The following is a 19344-nucleotide window of genomic DNA, read 5'->3' on the forward strand; positions in this document are numbered from 1 at the left end:
GGAGGGGATGGACTCGTGCTGTGCCTCAGCTGCTCTGAGAGCATGGATCAGCAGCTATTGCCAAACACTTTCTTGGCTGCTAATAGCACTTTTTCCTCTTCTTTGTGTGGCTGATAGTAGGTATTTAAAACAGCAACAGCGAATCAGTCGAGTCTTCCTCACTGCAAGATGCCTTCTTCTGCTCATGTGAGGCAGGCACAAAATCCGTATCATGCGCTCTCCTTGTTTTTGTTGATACAGAATGGAAAGAAAACTAGGTTCGTTTTTTTTTAACAGTGAGATCAAAATTATGCACACATCCCCATCCTCCAGATTTGGACCCTTAACACAGACACTATCAGCTTTTTCTTTCAAATGTTTCCCCTCACAGTAAAGAAAAAACTTACAGAGAATTTTCTGTATTATTTAGGGGGAAAGTGGAAAAATTATCCCTCTTTTTCAGATCATCTTCAAGATAGAATACAATTGGTCCGCTGTCTGCTGGAAAGGTTATGACTGTGGATGCAAATGATTTTCTCGCTAACCAGAACACGGTAAGTTGTCAAAGGATGTTTTCTTCTGCCAGATGTTTGTGTCCGTGTCTTTTGCCGTGTCGTGGTTTCCCAGTCTCACGCTAGTCAATAGTCAGACATATCTGACCGCAGAGGGGATCAATCCCTTGTTAGTGGCAGAGGAGTCGCTCGATGGGAACACGATCTCCTCTCCGTTCGCCAGGCTTGTTGAGGGATGAGGAAGAATCATTCTTTCACTGATTCCGGATGTTTTAGCCTAATCTCGCTGCGTATGCCGCTACACCACTGCATGCAGTTAGATCCGCCCAAGCATCTGTCCGTCTAACCATTGGCGCATCCATCAGTGTCACACGCTCTGCATACTCGCAACGACAATACCCCTCTCAGTAGACACAGCAGCCTCCGCACAGCGCCTCTACATTTCTGACACATTAGCTTTGGTCAACAGCCTGGCGATTTTCAGTGGTCTAATGGTCGTCATTCTCCTTTCCTAATACAATAAATCAAAAGGGAATCAAGGCAGATTTGATGCAATCGGTAGCTTTTCAATAGCATTGCATTGAGACAGTGGGCTATGTAAAGCTGTGTGCCTCTCTGCCTCTAGTCGTCTGAAGCCTACTGTCAACTCTGGAAAGCCACTGCTACCTGAAATAATCACTGTGTTTTTTTAATGCAAACTATGGAAACCATATACACATTTTGTTTCAGATGGACTAAAAACATAGTGTCCGAAGTTCTATTTGGTTGGTGCGTAAAGGCGCGTAAAAGTGCTTTTTGGGAACGCACAAAAAGGCGAAGTGCAATAGAACGCTTGAGATAGGCTGACTGATATCTCCTAATGGTGCTGAGGACTAAATGAGTTGTGGAAGACAACTGGAAAAGATTGTCTGCACATATTTACAGAATACAATAGGCCTGTTATGTAATTTTCTACAGATAATTATTCAACATGTTTCCAAGACAATGTTGAAGAATGCGAGCTTTTTCGTTCTTTCTTTTTTAACTTAGGGTGATAATTAAACGAAATGCAGGTGGTTGCATACAATTTTACAGTAGTGCATAATGCATAGCAATTCGATAACTTGACAGTTCTCTGGGCGTAACTTTACTTTCAGTTCAGTATTAGGCTACATTTCTAATCTACTCTTAATCATTCGCTCGCTCAATTGAAAAGAGTGTGCCAATGGCATAAGCAAAGGCTACAATACATGAGACAAATTTAAATGTTTTTTAGGGATCGTGAAGTAAAATGTAAAGATGTCAATGATGCCCGGTGTGTGTGTGTGTGTGTGTGTGTGTGTGTGTGTGTGTGTGTGTGTGTGTGTGTGTGTGTGTGTGTGTGTGTGTGTGTGTGTGTGTGTGTGTGTGTGTGTGAATGTGTGTGTGTGTGTGTGTGTGTGTGTGTGTGTGTGTGTGTGTGTGTGTGTGTGTGTGTGTGTGTGTGGCTGCGAGTTTCTACGAGAGAGTGACCAGTACAACATTTCAACTTCAAGATTATCGTTACGAAAACGCTATTTAAAAATAATAATAATAGCATTTAGCTTGAACATGTTTCTGCTCATTCCTTGTATACAATGCCAGATAGAAATTTGACATATCCCTCATTCTGTTGGCAGGTATGTGATTCAGGCAATTCTGTTTACAGGTTAGGCCAAACGTGCATGTCATTACGCAATCATTTTTCCGCTCAAACAAAAGTTGAAGCGTGTGGCCATAAGGTTAGAGTTAGATTCCATGTTTAGCAGTGTGGCACATTTAGGCCTATATTTAGCTTTTCAGAGGTGAGGCTATCTACAGCTATTCTCTTCAACTTACGATCAGATATGGATTCCTTGAAAAGTTGGAATTATAATGACATTTAATGATTATTTAAACGTAACTTTATCAATATTCAAGTTAACCAGAAGTATAGAAGAAATAGGCCAAAAAGTGATTGTTGTTACTGATGTTTGTTCTGTTGTTAGGAGTTTGTAAACTACAACATTTTAAAACGTTTTTTTTTAAATTATTACTATTATTAATAATAACAATAACGATGTAGATTCATCAAATAAAAAACATGAACATATATTTCTTAATTACCCTTTATTTTAAAACTAAGCCTGCGAGCTTTGCTTGGTATGCTTCTGTGGGACTTTCCTTATCCTTAATATTGCAATAAGTGCACTCATTCTCTCGACAATCATCTTAGAGTAAATTACCCTTTGGTACATGTATCTGTCTCTCTCTCTGTATGTGTGTGTGTGTGTGTGTGTTTGTGTATGTGGGACAGAAGTCAGAAATGGAAAGAGTGAGAGAGGGACAGAGATGGGGAAAGGGCACACATTTAAGCGTCTCGCCCTTTTTTTGCTCTTTCCCATGTAACTTAATCAGCCCCTGCGTTTGTAACTGTGACAATGATTCGAGTGACCATGGTTATTGTAGAGGAAAATGCATTTATATTTCCGTTCAGACACTGTTTTCTACTGTGCAATTATCAAGGTAACGTGTAACGTGTGTGCGTGCACATGCACACCAATAATGGGTCTGTTCGTTAAGTCAACTTTTGATAACTGCTAGGCTATGGAGGATTCAAATGAAGATGGTTTTATGCTCGCTCATTCTTGTTCATAATAGGCTACAGAAGGAAACAAATCGGACAGCTAAAATGATTGTTTTTTTTTAACGCCCACGCATGTCACAGACAGCAAGTTTTTTGCAGGCCTTGCCTAGTAACACACTTTATAGACCAAAAAACAAGCAAACAAAACTGGTCTGTTTCTGTTTTTTGGGAATTTGTTTAATTAAAGTTAGTCAATTTCCATATACGTCATATGCTAAGTTAAAAGAGTGATACTTTTCTTGGTATATATTTGTGATATTTATTTGATAACTTTCAACTCCATTTTGTCACTCAGAGCTTGGAGCAACTTCCCTCAAAACGCCCCCGTTACTCAAACACCTAGTTTGGATCTTTCTAACTATCGTTAGACCTCCCTTTTCCTTTAGGGAGAATAAGACAGGGCCTTATCAAAAATTGCAGAATCAAAATAGTGTTAGAGAAGAATCAGAACCCCACCTGGACGTTTCATATGATTTAGGGAAGTGTAGCCTATCGCATGTTGCCTCTAATGTCACATTTTGTTGATAAGTATAAATCCTTTAGGCCTAGTCATTTTTATTTGGTAAAATCATAATTTTATTTGGGTAAATCTGGTACTATTGTAATTTTTACTCTTATAGTGTTGCCTAAAAGTGGTGCTATTTTATTCCATAACAACTTCTTTTTTTTCGTTTCCGTCAACTCGACTATAATTTGATGGATTAGGACTTCCGTTGTGTTTAGGAATAGACTATCCCCCAAATTATTATTTTTGTTTAAAAAACACTGAAATGATCTTACATTTTCATGTGTTTATGCACTTTTTAAAATAATACATCTATCAATCAATCAAGCAAAACGTTAATGTATTTGTTAAACCCTTTTTACATCAGTAGATGTAACAAAGTGATTATACAGAACCCAGCCTAAAATCCCAAAGAGCAAGCAATGCAACTACATTGGTCAAATAGCATATTGTTAATTCATGTTTCATTCCAAAAGTTGCACTTGGGACTTTCAGTAGGACTACGATATGTCCATCGACCAAACTAACTTATTTGACCAATGTTTCATATAAGGTCAGGACAACGTTCCCAAAATATACCCGTATGATTATTTACTACATTCACCGCACCAACCGTGTTGTAGGACCACTCGAGTTTACGCAGCCGAGCAAGTGGCAAGTAATTAGCTGGAGCGGTATTTGGAGCATCCGCTTTGATGCACACAGAGCGAGGTGGACCATCACTTTCACAAACTCACCAGAGGCTTACATAAAGCCATTATAACCTGCGGTTTGAGATAACATCTTTTACGAATAAAGGTTAATAATTGCCGCTACTGTGAACAATAGCACCCTGGGGAATATTTGCAATAGACTCCCGTGGTGGCGACGCAGTCAGCTGCGACGCACCAGGGTCGGCTAGGTCATAAGATAGCAGCGCTGCGGGACCCATGGAGGCGCGCCTCACACAGTTGCCAAACCTGCTCTCTGTCCTGGGGTCGAGGATGGGCTTGCAACAGCCATGTGAATACTTGTCTTCCTCCTAAAAAGGGATATTTGGGAAAACTGGAGAACTGGAGTATGAATGGATAAGAATGGGGTTTGTAAACCATCAGGAATTGTATGGTGATCACATTGGCGAGGAGAGTGCGCTCACCTGATCCATTCAGCTTCACCGCACTCTTGTTCCTAGTAGACTGTATAAAATGCGCAAGGAAGGGATTGGCTATAGCCTAGAATAAGAGGGGAAGTATTTGGTAGCTATAAAGGAAACAAGAGGCTTCTAGCAAATGAAATTATAATGTGTGGAAAGAGGACTTTAAGCCTATTGGTTTTTCTGAGATCAGTAGTATAACTATGTGTATTTGTGTGTATTTATTAAGTACTAGCTCCCCCGTCACAATGCATACAGGCTGCATACTCCTCAGGCGAAGTGAACGTTATTAGACTCATGAACCTACCTTTTTTTTCTTTAGAAGAAGATAAGATGAATGTCAGCAACAATTTTCCATATTCAGAGGTAAAATATGAAATAAAATATGATTTTTTTTTTGTTGTCACAATTTATTCCGAAAATTGCGTTTTCACATAGCAGCTATTAGCATAATAGGCCAACTCCAATTTAGCGCAGAGTTATCATCCAAAGCAACTCAAAAGTCTAACTCATCTCAACAAGACATATCCTGTACTTTGACTCTGAAAACACAGAGATGGAATGTTATAGGTAGTGGATGCAGGTATTTTATTCTGCCTCCCTCTTCCATAGCTGGGTGTGCTGTGCGAGTTTGCAGGGCTGAGAGGGCAAGTGCTGACCAGTCCTCTTTCTGTGTCTGTTACTAGGTCACCAAGCCTCCCCCTCCAACCCTCCCGGCCGCTAGCCACCAGGGAGAGGGTAATTTAAGCCCTCCTTGATGTACCCTATTCATCACTGTCCCAGAGACCCGCTTCAAAATTAAAGTCTGATCTACAAAGTTAAACCACAATGAGATAAAAATTGGCAGAGGTCAAAGAGGGTTGGATGAGTCAGAATACAAGGTGGTGTTTTGCTGTGCTTGATTTATGTTTTTGAGGGGAATGGTGAGAAATGAATACATTAACCCATTGGATCAGATAGGCCTGTGTCACAGCCAGACCTGGCACTGGTGTTGTTTCAGCAGTTCATTTGTTGATCCGGTCTGCAATAAAGGAAATAGACCTAGGTACCTCTCAAATGAGGTGGAGAGCAGTGTTGCCTAGTATACAATGATGTTGCGTCAGTTTTATTCTATGTATGATCTAATTGTATTCAAGCACATCTATTGAGTTGAATGACACAGCAGATAATGCATAGCCTTTTCTCAGCGTAATGTTTTGCTGAAACTTTAATGGATTGTTTTTTGAGTTTGGGTCAATTTCATTCCAATTCAGTCAATTCAGGAAGGAAACTGACATTCGGATTCCAATTCCATTTTTTCTTAAAGTGTTTCAATGACAGAGATTTGGAATTGGAAATTTCAGTTTATTCCAGATTGAACTGAATTGGAATGGAATTGACCCCAGCCCATTAATCAATTTAATGTCTAGGCTAACTTCTAATTCATTTTCACAGGATGAATATAGTGCAGCTTGTTAGTATGTGTTTAAATAAATATGCTTGTTTGTTTCCTGTGTGAAAATCAAACATAAGAGGTAAAACTATATACAGTTTACTGAGTTGTGGGTTTTGGATAAGCCATGTGACATGGAGTACTACTGTGAGTCAATCCTTCCTTATGGTGAGTAAAGACAGAGAGAGAGAGAGAGAGAGAGAGCGAGAGAGTGATAGAGGTAGGGAGGGATGGAGTGAGAAATAGACAGAGCGAGAGGTAGGGAGTGCAATAGGTAGAAAGGAAGACAGAGAGGGAGGGAGGGATAAAGATAAGGGGAGAGATAGAAAGAGGAGAGCGTGTGTGTGCATGCAGTGTGTCTATGCATGCTTCTATGTGTGCAGTGTGTGCATGTGCCTGTGTGTTTTGGTACAGTATGTCTGGGTGGGTGTGTGTAGGTCCTGATCCTAGGCGGTGTATGGTAAACAGGAACGCTTTCTGTGGCAGGAGGAATTTCCCCCAGCAGCCCCCTGTATCAGTAATAGTGCCGGTAATGAGCTGCAGCTGTCAGTGTGGTTTCCTCTTCTCGTCTGTGATTCATGTTCCAGCTCTGCAACTGGAACAAATGTTTACCCCGATGAGAACCAGACAAACAGGGAACCAAGCACAAATTTTAAAAAAGAGAAATGCTGGCCATTTTTGTTTTCTTAATGTAAGCCACCCCTGATGTGCAGACCTTATGGTAAACCCGCTTAGAACAGGTTAGGATGCAAAATAACAGAGGATCTTCTCCAGCATTTAGGAAGTGCCCTCATTTCTCATGCCTCTGTATATTTAGAGCTAAATAGGGTTGACCACTGAATTATCATATCCTGTCACTAACCCTACGGTAGCCTTGTTTTGTACTTTGTCATGTGCTGTTATATCCAGTCCTCTGATAATGCAACAAATAGAGACACGACATATACATGTTAATGATGTTAGACTGCTGGAATAAGGCATTGAGCTGCCTGCTAAGGAAGTACATTGGCAGGTAGCCTAGCGGTAAAGAGCGTTGGACCAGTAATCGAAAGGTTGCTGTTTCGAATCCCTGTGCCGACGAGGTGGAAAATATTGAGCAAGGCTTGAGCAAGGATTGCTCCTGTAAGTCACTCTGGATAGGAGCATCTGTTAAACTGTAAAAAATGAAGAAGAGATGAGATCACCTAGTTAAAGCCCACACTATCAGTCTGTGGTGACGTCACCCGCAGGGAACTGAATCACAGGCCTAGCCAGACGTGGTCAAGTCATTAGGAGGGTCTACCTACAGTAAAGTACAGTACAGGCTCTGCTCTCAATGTAGTGTGTGTACTCTTCTAGGCATTAACTTACACCAATAGTGACATACTATAGTTTGGCTTTAAACAGACACCTACTCAATTTTTTTTATTTTACTAGGCAAGTCAGTTAAGAACAAATTCTTATTTTCAATGACGGCCCAGGAACAGTGAGTTAACTGCCTGTTCAGGGGCAGAACGACAGATTTGTACCTTGTCAGCTTAGGGATTTGAACATGCAACCTTCTGGTTACTAGTCCAACAATCTAACCACTAGACTACCCTGCCGCCCGTATAAGGGGGGCAGGTAGTCTAGCGGCCAGTAACCCGAAAGTTCAAATCAAATCAAATCCCCGTGCTGACAAGGGAAAAATCTGTCGTTCTGCCCCTGAACAAGGCAGTTAACCCACTGTTACCCGGAAGGCCGTCATTGTATGTAAGAATTTGTTCTTAACTGCCTTGTCTGGTTAAATAAATCAACAAAAATAAGAACATGATGGACATGTTCGTGCAAACTGTTGTCTGTTGCAACAGTATATTTAGGAAAGCATATCAAACACAAGCACGACACATACAGACAGTCAAAATAGAGGTGGAACAGCTAGGTAGCGTACTCGTGCGGTACGTGCAGGATCATTCAGTATTTAAAACGCAGATCGTTTTTTGGCCCAAAATTTAAGTAGGGAGTTACATTCGTTTTTCAAGAATTCTGGCTAGTGACTAGGATATGGCAGCAACTATAAAGATTAGCCGACATCATCACACAAAACACGGATTGTTTTTGCTCCAATGCAATGTGTACGGACTGCATCCAGCTTGAGCAACTGCAATATCTGTAACAACAGACAGAGAATGTTGTAATAGCTTTCAATTCTTAGAACGTTCCCTGAATGTTACTAAATTTTTCTTGTGGTTTTTATGGAAAGTTTTCTTAACGTTCTAAGAACAATTTGAGAACATGACTTGAAATAAAACCATGAGGAATGCCTGTGCTTCATTTTAGCCGGATTCTGCCAGAACAGGATATGACACCTCTCCATTTTGGACAGTTTTTTACGGAACCTATTTAGCCGGATCCAGTACCTCTCGTGACATGACATTTTTTTCTCAAACTTTTTGCAATGTAAAAATTATAATAAAAGCGATAAAAGTTCATTTTAGTTGCCTCTTCATTAATAAACCAATTAGGCACATTTTGGAAGTCTTGATACAACATTTTGAACATGTATGCAATGGTTCATTGGATCAGTCTAAAACTTTGCACGTACACTGCTGCCATCCAGTGGCCAACATCTAAATTGTGCCTGGACTGGTTAAATACATTATGGCCTTTCTCTTGCATTTCAAAGATGATGGTACAAAAATAAAATGTTTTTTTCTTTGTTTTATCTTTTACCAGATCTAATGTGTTATATTCTCCAATATTCATTTCACATTTCCACAAAGTTCAAAACGTTTCCTTTCAAATTGTATAAAAAAAATGCATTTTCTTGCTTCAGGTTCTGAGCTACAGGTAGTTAGATTTGGGTATGTTATTTTAGGTGAAAATTGAAAAAAAGGGTCGGATCCTTAAGAGGTTTCTCACAAAAAACATAATGTGAAAAAGTATATATTCAGCCTGGGCCTAATATTCTAAGAGTTGATTTGGGTTGGGCCGGTTTGTGGTTTGCGCAACACAGTAACCTATGTTTGAGACCAACGCATGGCCGTGGCTGTGTGAGAAGGTCGCCAGTATCTCTCACATAACTAGAATGAGATTCACTTTCCATGATCCCTCTCTGCTCTGATAGGCATGAACCTGCAACTGTCATCTCTCCAGCATTGCACTTCATCATGTATTTCCTTACAGAATCATAGCCGCACGAAAGGTTCTGAAGGAACTGCAGCACTCCTGATAAATTGAAATACATTTGACAAAGTTATAGAGTTACTGCTGTCTGTTCAGAAATAAGTGAAATCATTCAGAATAGCCTACTACCTCACGAGAAGGCCTATCATTTAGCCACAGAGGATCAATAGCTTCTTAAAAAAAATTGCAGAGCTGTGGTTTGTAGCCCGATAACAAGGAATAACCTACATCTGGCACAAATCTGTCAGTGAAAAAACAGCTCACATACAAAACAGGTCTTTCTCAATATTTCAAATACATTCGAGGGAAAACACAAGCCGGAAAGCAAATGGCTCCTGCTATGCTGTAGGCTACCAAAATATTTGATCTACTTCCAAGTATTGTTTTACAGAAGAGAGAGAGAGAGAGAGACAGGATTTTGGAATGAGCACATCGGCCATCACCAACCAGTGACCTGCGCATCATTGGGGGAGTCAGTGAAACTGGAAAGCATTTTTAGGACTTTCATTTCCCACCTCGTACTTTAGCCTACAATATGTGTCTCCACACACCTCGGCCTAGGCTATTGATGGATTCAAGACAAGTTTCTTTTTATTGATCTCAGATTCTCAGTTTGTCAGTCTAAAAGTAGCCTGTGCGGAATAAAAAAAGAAAAAAGAAAGTGAGTTATCAAAAAAAGATTCTTCCCGGGTGGCGCAGTGGTTAAGGGTGCTGTACTGCAGCGCTAGCTGTGCCACCAGAGACTCTGGGTTCATGCCCAGGCTCTGTCGTAACCGGCCGGGAGGTCTGTGGGGCGACGCACAATTGGCCTAGCGTCGTCCGGGTTAGGGAGGGTTTGGCCAGTAAGGGTATCCTTGTCTCATCGCGCACCAGCGACTCCTGTGGCGGGCCGGGGCGCAGTGTGCGCTAACCAAGGTTGCCAGGTGCACAGTGTTTCCTCCGACACATTGGTGCGGCTGGCTTCCGGGTTGGATGCGCGCTGTGTTAAGAAGTAGCGCGGCTTGGTTGGGTTGTGTATCGGAGGACGCATGACTTTCAACCTTCGTCTCTCCGGAGCCCTTACGGGAGTTGTAGCGATGAGACAAGTTAGTAGCTACTAAAAACAATTGGATACCACGAAATTGGGGAGAAAACGGGGTAAAATTCAACAACAACACAAAATATCCTGGCAAAGTCTCCAGTCATGTAAAATTATGTAGAATTGCATTTTACGGACCCGAGGCTACTGAAATGTAAAAGTGCCTCTACTCTACTGCTCGGTGCCATTACGCAAATGTGATGATTTGCATGCAATGCTTTATTATAAAGGTGATGTTTTTTTCCTCATCCGTTCCGGTACCTCAGAACTCTCATGCCCACGTTTTGTTCCGGGACCTCCCGATTTACAAATTAAGCACTGAGGAAACCTGTACGAAACGATATGGTGAAGTTCTGAAATTCCCACAGTTGAACTTGGTTTCTTAATGCTCTCTGAACTATTTGAGAACGTTCCCAAAGTCAAAAAAGTCGGAGAACGTTCCAAGGACATTAACAACATTTACATTAAATATAACCATTTTTTAATTTATTTTTACTTTTAGGAAACGTTCCGTTAAAGTACTGAAATGCCAAGAAAATAACGTTGTTTTTTTTTCAAGTTCCCTAAATGTTCCAAAACTAAGCAAGTATCCTGAACCGTTCCCAGAAAGTTGTGCAAAGGTTGTATACAAAATAACCACAGGACAACTACGCTCTCACAAATCTCTAAGGAACATATGGTTCTCAGAACGTTATGTGCTAGCTAGCAAGGCAGTGACATTTTTATGCAAGCCATTGTTCAAATGGTGAAGATAGCTTAATCAGATCAGGCTATTGTGTTTGTGTGTGGTGGTTTCATTCGTGATTTATTCATAGCAGTCACTTTTCCCTCCATCTCAGATCCACTTCCATGTGTTTCCCCCTCAGAGCCTGTGGAACTGTGACTCAGAAGACGATGATGTGCCATGCCGTGCCATATATCCTCCCCGTTGCATTAATCATGCTTTTTAATTAGTGCGGCCCAGCTTTATTAATTACGACTGATGTCTCGCTGATACAGCCTCCCTCAATCGCCCCGCCCTCCTCATTTCACACACAAACTCAAGTCATCGAGATCTTAACCCCGCCTCAAACTACACTGAGATGTCTCAAGTAAGGAGCTGGAGACACAAAGAGAGAGAAAGAACAGAGAACAGAGATAGGGAGGGTGAAAGAACAGAGAGAGAGAGAGAACAGAGAGAACAGAGAGAACAGAGAGAGGGTGGGAGGGAGAGAGAACAGAGAGAGGGTGGGAGGGAGAGAGAACAGAGAGAGAGCAGAGAACAGAGAGAGGGTGGGAGAGAGAGAGAACAGAGAACACAGAGAGAACAGAGAACAGAGAGAGGGCGGGGGAGAGAGAGAAAACAGAGAACAGAGGGCGGGAGAGAGAGAGAACAGAGAGAGAGAGAACAGAGAGAGAGAGGGATAGAAAGAGCTCAGATTTAGGAAATTACTGGCCCTGAGGTAGGGAAAGACACATCATTAAAGGGAAATCAGGTGAGGAAGAATGAGGGAGATGTGAGAGAAGAAAGGGAAAAAAAATTAAGAGTGGTTAGAGAGAGAGAGAGAGAGAGAGAGAGAGCATACATGAAGCAGCAACACACATCCCTTTCATGTTGGCCTCAGAACAAGCCGCCTGCCTGTGGGATGAGCCAGTCCAATTGTGAGACGCTTTCTCAGACTAAAGGCTACGGATACAAATCACGAGTTTCCCTCTCGTCACATCAGCCGTGCGAGAGCCACTTCACCGCACCGGTGTTTATCTTGCGTTGACATTCTCTGCGCCTTTATTCCCCCACCACTCCTGAGTAGGATCTTTCTCGCCAAATAGACAGTGAGGTAGATGAACTTAATGGCCGAGAGGAGGAGGGGGAGAACAACCCACCTCCCACTGTGACATCCTCGAGATCCTCCAACCTTATGAGGGGAACGATATGACCGGGGCCATTTGATTTCATACGTATACCCAACCCCCATTTAGCCAGAGTGGGGAGTAGAGGGAGGAGGAAGGGAGGGAGGGGAGCAGGAAAACCTCAGCCCCTCCTATCCTATCCTTCCTAACCCCTGAAGACTGGAGACAGACCCATCTGACGGAAGACCCGGTCCGTGTAGGACACGTTAATGTTAACGTTGCGTGGAGGAATCTGCCTGTGGATCAACCTCCCATCACATAGCATCATGGTGACCCCATACAGACTTAAACAAACTGTCGCAGTTGTGTGTGTGTGTGTGTGTGTTTATGTGTGTGTGTGTGCGTGTGTGGGGGTAAACGTGTGCCCCTAGGCATCCGCGGTCTCCTTTACAAGCCACTGATTAGCCGCCCCTCGGCACAGGAGGGACACTATCCAAGCTGACACTGTGTACTGGGTTCTTTATACTTTCTGCCTCTCTGAATTACTGTTGCTAGACACAGGCCTACACATCCAAAGGAATCTGTTTTAGCCCATTTTATCAAAAGCAGTAAGAGCATAAGAAAGCATCATGACGGAGGTCAAATGTTTAAATGATTCCCATCTTAGCCCAGGATATGTTTGGTTTTTGTTCTTTTCTCAATGTTTATCTCACACCTCAAGCAAGGTTGTTCCATTTCAGTTTTCATTGTGATTATCGTGAAAATGGGATTGACGTTTCGGGGGTTGCGTTGTCACTGACCGGCAGCAGCACCTACAGAAAGGCTCATACGCTCAGCATCTGTAGGTGTAGATGTTTTCTGAAGGGTTTCCTGTTGAAATACAATCTCCCAGTGAGAAGATCAAGTGCTGAGCTTCAGTCTCAGAGCTGACCCACTACAACTCCTCTTTTGTGGCTATGGGGATTTGGGAAGTGCTATTCCTTTAGCTGTCTACGGATGACCACAGATGCCCTGACCCAAGCCAGCGACTCACAGCTAAATCCACACTTGCAATGGTGGGATCATCATCATTATTCTGCCAGTGGACAGGTGCATGTGAGCGCAGTTCTGATGACCACCATCTCCGAAGGGGAAGCACAGGGGTCGTAGGTCAAATGTGCATGCTGGGGATTACTGAGCAGGCCAGGGTCCAGAACAAAGACCCCACGCAGAGAAGGGGTGTGTGTGTGTGTATGTATGTGTATGTAAGAGAGTCTGTGAGTGTGTGCGTGTGTCTGTGTGTGCAAGCGAGTGTGTGTGTGTGTGTGTGTGTGTGAGAGAGAGAGAGAGAGTATGGGGGGATGCTGGTGGTGCTCAAGATAGAATGGATAGAAATACCCATCATTACTCCCCACATAAATCTGAGGTGCCCTCCCTTTCTCTCGCTCTCTCTTCCCTCATCCTCCCTTTCTCTCACCCTCTCTTTCCTCATCCTCCCCTTCTGTCACCTTATCATTCCGTCACCCTCCATTCCCTCCCCCTCCCCTCTGTTCCCCCCATCCTCTCTTTCTCTCACCCTCTCTTCCCCTCATCCTCCCTTTCTCTCACCCTGTCTTCCCCTTCACCGTCTCAGCAGAGCTAGGTGGGGTGAACTGCTGCCCTTTTCTGTAATACACTGGGAACCCCTCTTGTGTATTATGTAGTATGAAGCCTGTGCAACCTCCCTCTCAACTTTCTCCTTTCTTTACCCCATCTGCATCCAATGCACACACTCAACCTCAGGTGGCTGTGTTTGCTGCAGCGTGCGAGTGTGTCAGAGAGTGTGTTGATTGGAGGGGGAGGGCCCCCTGACTTCTAGCAGAACCTCAGGCCGCCTGAAGTGTCACAGCAGAGCCGTGTCCTATTGTTTTGGAGAGCCTTTTCCAGCCATGCATCTTGTAAAACGTCAGTGAAGCCATGTGATCTGTTCAAATGAATGTGATACATAAAACCCGCTCGCCTCCGCTTGGGTCGGGGCCAGTGTTTTCAGGGGAGAAAAAAGCACTTAGCAGTGAAGTTGCTTTGCGTATTGTATTCTGATGAAGTCGTTACTCAGAACCAAATAGAAGGAAAGGAGGGGGGAAAAGGGTTGTAATTTTAGAGCTTAGTGGGGCCGGATTTATCAGGTGATTTCTGCATTTCCACTTTCCAAGTGTGTCTTATTCTGCCCTCCATATAACACGATTTTAATTGTCATTTTATGTGTCCCACTCCGACAGTGTGTTTAAAAAAAATCAAGAGTCTTTCTTCTTATTTAGGATGTGACGTGTTTTGTCCATCAGCGTGACATTCTGTCGCATCCATATGATGGCCCATAATACCCCTCCAATGTTCAGTTCTCATTACATAGAGCTCAGTGTCTCCTACTCATCTGAAACTATGATCTCCCTCATCCATATTCTATATCCATTAAACAGTGCACTTTTAACCACCCTCTGGATGGGTTCTAGTAGCCTAATGTGTAATTACTATGCTGAGTTGAGTTGAGGGCGTTCCGGCGCTGTGTAAAAACACGGAACTTCTTTCATGGTGCCAATCTTAGCTCCCGCTCCATTGGATCACAAACCTCTCTGAGCTGGTGCCATGGTTACCAACATTAAGTGGACGCTATAATCATATCATTATCTCACCATTATGACCTTTTTGTCACCATTTGAAAGTAGATGAGATCCAAACAGCCGTGGTCGTGTGCTGGTGAAAACGATCTGCTCAGGCCCAAAACATTTCTCTACATTTTTTTTTGTTGGAAAACTTTCCTGTCTGTTTGAACCAAAAGAAAATGTCGAACTAACATTTCATGGCATTAGTCCACAATGTATATCATTGTGGAATATGTTGCCGTTTCAATTGTTATATTTGACAACTTGCCAAAAAAAGGTTTGTGTGGATGTGTTCACAGCTCTGATGTAAGCTAACACAAGGCCCAGATGGAGGAACGAGGACAACGGTGCCTGGTCAACTCAGGGTATTAGCTCAAGCATCATCACAATGCTCAGATTTCGTTCTCTCTCCCTTTCTGCAGGGCCGAGGGTCACGGGAGGTCACTGCCTCTCACTGTGTGCCGGTAGCAGACACAGACGGTTAATGACCGGGCACAGCATCAAAGAGCCAGGGTATGTCCCCCCACACACACACACACACACACACACACACACACACACACACACACACACACACACACACACAGCCAGCCCATTCTACGTCTCCTCAGCTCTCTGTCTCCCTCTAACTGAGTGAACGCATCACTCTGTGCTAAGTGGAAGTCTCACTCACCTCTCATCCTCTAACGATGTCATCCTTCCCTCCGCAACTCACACATCACACATCAGTTAGTTATGTTGGGTGGGGGGCAGAGGGAGGGGCGCTGACAGTGAGGGAGGAAGTACACAGGAAGTACATTAGTTATCAGTCTCTGTCGTCTCCACCTTTTCAGATCCCATCAGTATTAAACTGCTCTGGAAGCAGGCCCTCTCTTTTTCTCTCTTAAAAGTCTCCCGCGCGCCACTTTAAACCAGGCCTCAGATCTAAATGACACTTCGCACTACACATGCATGAAGACAACTGAATTAAATATGTAAATAAAAGGCAGGAAAAAATACATAAAAAATCGGACAGGAAAAAGCGGGAAAGAAAATGTTCCTGTGGTCAAACGGGATTTATTGGCAAGAGACGGGGGAGTTTTAATAAGGTTCACGGGAATTAGTCTTTCACAGAAAACATGCTCACGATCTTGTAAGAGTAAGTTGTCTATGATCAAGTAGAATATTCATCCCATTCAGCTAGTAAAAAAAAAGTACAATGGATTCTAATTTGCAGGACATCAGTGATTTTAGAGAGAATAATAAACATTTTTTTTTCCTAAATGTAATTTTTGTTCTTGATTTTTAAACGGACTCATTTAACCATCCGATGTGCCGTGTGTCACTCCAGTGTATCCGTCTATGTAGGGGGTTGAAGGGGGCTAAAACAGGAGCAGTCGGGGGGGGGGGGGGGTTGTCTGCATGCTTTGCCATGATTCGGAACCTCAGTGACCACACTAATTATTTTTCTAGTCAGCCGTGTGTGCAGAACCTGCCTGCTAGTTGTGCAAATGCTTATTTAAGCTGTGTAACTGAGGTCCATATGGTTTTCATCATCATAAAGAAATGTTTGAGGGGGTTATGTTTTTACTATGCCGGAGCAGAGACTTGTCTGTCAAGCCAGGGTTTGAATAGCCTTCCAGAGGTTAATACTCAACAGTGTGTTACATTATGAATATTAAATATGCAATTGAAATGTGAAGTAGGGTATAACTGTAATGCATGTTTTCATGTTGAATCTAAAAATGACAATAAATGAGCATTTGGCATATCCTGTCTAATGTTGTCATCGCAGTTCCTGAATGATTGTGGGTTATAGTATACAGTGATTTTCTACAGTCAACCATATGTGTTCTAGCTTGCCTTGGTTCATTCTCTCATCATGAGGTATCTACAATAAAAGGCAATAAACAAGGTGCCGAACACATTTATATTAATCTATGACATACAATAAAGCTTTCATTGTCTCCCACGCCCATCCGACCACACAGAGATACCCATCAGTTCTGCAACACACACGCACGTGCACACACGTGCACACACGTGCACACACGTGCACACACACACACACACACACGCACGCGCGCACACACACACACACGCACACACATGTACAGGCTTGATGTTGTTTTCTTTCCTCCCAGCATGTGCAGGCAGTGATGGTGAGTGATAATGTTTAGGCAGAAGAAATCATGGTTAGGAACTCCCCTGGAGTGAGAATGAAAGACTAAATCGGTCAGAGAACAGGAAATCAGGCCAGTGACATTAGAGATCAAGGCACAGCAACATCTCACCTAAAGCATGTTCAATGGCACTTCGACACGTCTCACTAAAAACCTTCACATTGTGCTCTGAGTGTTTCCACGGCTTAATTGATTGTTAAAAAGGGGTGGAGGGGGACTTGGTCCACCTCATGCTCTCTGGCACCATCAGAGACGTTTTTGGGTGTGTAATTTACTCGTGAAAACCGTGATGTATTTTTTTCGGCCAGTAGTTAGCACAGTTTTACTTTAAATAAACGTTTATATTCCAGCATGGGTTTGTGAATGAATAGAACAAAGGCAAGGCAGTAGATTTCTGTCTTGATTGTGCCCAGATGTGTGGTGGGATCTGGAACTCGTTTGATTACCAGGAATATTCAGCTCAATTCAATAAATAGAGCTTTTAGAAGGAGGGCATTTCCATGTCACTGTTTCCAGGCAGAACTATTACACTGCTGTTGATCTGATCTATCTAGTGTATAGACACTGTCGCCTGCTACACGAATACAATACTATTGAAACAACACCATCGAAAATTCATGGACTATCTTTGAAAAAAAAGATATACCCTAACAATGTGCCTCTTCTCTTTCGACCATTTTGTTACAATTACAATCACGTTCACATGTTGTGTTGCTGTGTGTGTGATTGTGATCATTTACAGCGGCCGGCGATGGGGAGAAAACACCCTCGGCTGTCATCTCTGCACTCAATCCCTCTCCGCGCTTGTGTGAGAGATGACGAAATCATCATATGGAAAAATCCAATGTGATCTAAGCAAGAGGCAGAAAGGTCACAGGGAGTCAGTAAAATGGATGAAAGCTAATGATTATCTCAACCTTTATCTAATCAATAATCATTTAATCCCACAATATTATGGACACTATATCCCATTTTCCATTAACTCAGGCGGGATGACAGAGGCTGCATTGTTTCCTAAGGCAGCTTTATGGCAGGGGGATGGCTGGTATGTCTGAGAGGCAGTTTTAAGGTGTGCTCTCAACTGCTCTCAACCTGTTAAGACACTCGTACGTAGTCTGAACATAGAAGATAATACATTTTCTGAAATATTGAGTGTTTGAAGCAATGCGATCGGAATGGTATAGAATAACAATCTAGCAATTTCTAAATGGCCTAGAGTTTTAGCTCCATCAAACAGTGAATGTGGGTTTAATGAAATACCATCACATTACACAAATAGTGGATATTTGAAAGATAAATACGTAAAATCATTTGTTAAACCTGAAAACTCAATTATGTCCTTTGGTTTCTTATGATCACCAAAACACATATATTTCTCCATCAGTCTGTGTCTCTAAGGAGTTTGCATTTGATACCGTTATGCTGCAGTAATTTGATACCGTTATGGCCCATTTGGAGTGACACCATCTTCTGTGACTGGGAGTGTGTCTCCAGTGTCTGTCTGCCCAGTGATGCCATCTTCATCCTAACCTTATTGCTTTTAATGACTCCCTCTTTCCTTTCATGAATTCTTTATCGATTCCTTCTGACGTCTGGGTGAATTAATTTTCAATTACTGCAAATAAAGAATAAAAAAAAAAAAAACTCACTAATGTCTGGCTCCAGCTCTACGTACGAGTGTGTATAAGCATGCGTGTGTGCAACAATGTGATGTGGTGATATTCATACTTTCTATTCCACCGTTCTTCTTCTCTCAGTCCTTCCAGCAAAGGACTGGGGGAGAAATGTTCATCTTCAAAGTCCACACCCAAACACTCACGCATACGCACACACACATCCTCAGACAAAAAGACACACACAAGGGAGCGTGTGAATCCGACGGAGAGAAATTGTACTAAAGGTCACAGTGTGCTAATGACCAGGCTATCTTACATGAAATAAGTCCAGACACTTTCGACAGGTCTCTCAATGTCACAGAGCAGCCTTTCGCTGCTGTCCGGCCCTGACGTGACTGGAAAGCAAGGTGAGGTGAGGTGCTCTGCGTTGATGTGCGTTCGAGGAGAGAAGTGCAGCACCGAACTGGACAGGCTTTTCATTTCATATACTGTACTCTTCAAATATCGCTGACAGCATCCTGTAAGCGTGGCCAACCAGTGCAATCTATTCCCCCGTCATTTTTAAGAATAGGAAACACACTCCAATACTCGATAGACGTGCTCAGTATGAGACTCAGGAGTACAACGTCAATGTTAAATACCCACAGGTCATTAATTACAGCAATTATTCACTTTCATTTCTCTGACACATATTGACTGTTGTTTTTTAATGC

At 42.7% G+C, this 19344-nt stretch overlaps 1 long non-coding RNA gene across 1 annotated transcript; it reads left to right on the forward strand.

Moving 5' to 3' along the window:
* The first annotated feature begins 399 nt into the window (after window positions 1–399).
* LOC110506381 lies at window positions 400–15371 on the forward strand. The gene is made up of 2 exons (XR_002470958.2): window positions 400–533; window positions 15276–15371. It is a non-coding gene; the product is annotated as an uncharacterized LOC110506381 (long non-coding RNA).
* Window positions 15372–19344: the final 3973 nt, after the last annotated feature.

The sequence above is a fragment of the Oncorhynchus mykiss genome, chromosome 26 (genome assembly GCF_013265735.2).
Source record: "Oncorhynchus mykiss isolate Arlee chromosome 26, USDA_OmykA_1.1, whole genome shotgun sequence".
NCBI lineage: Eukaryota > Metazoa > Chordata > Actinopteri > Salmoniformes > Salmonidae > Oncorhynchus > Oncorhynchus mykiss.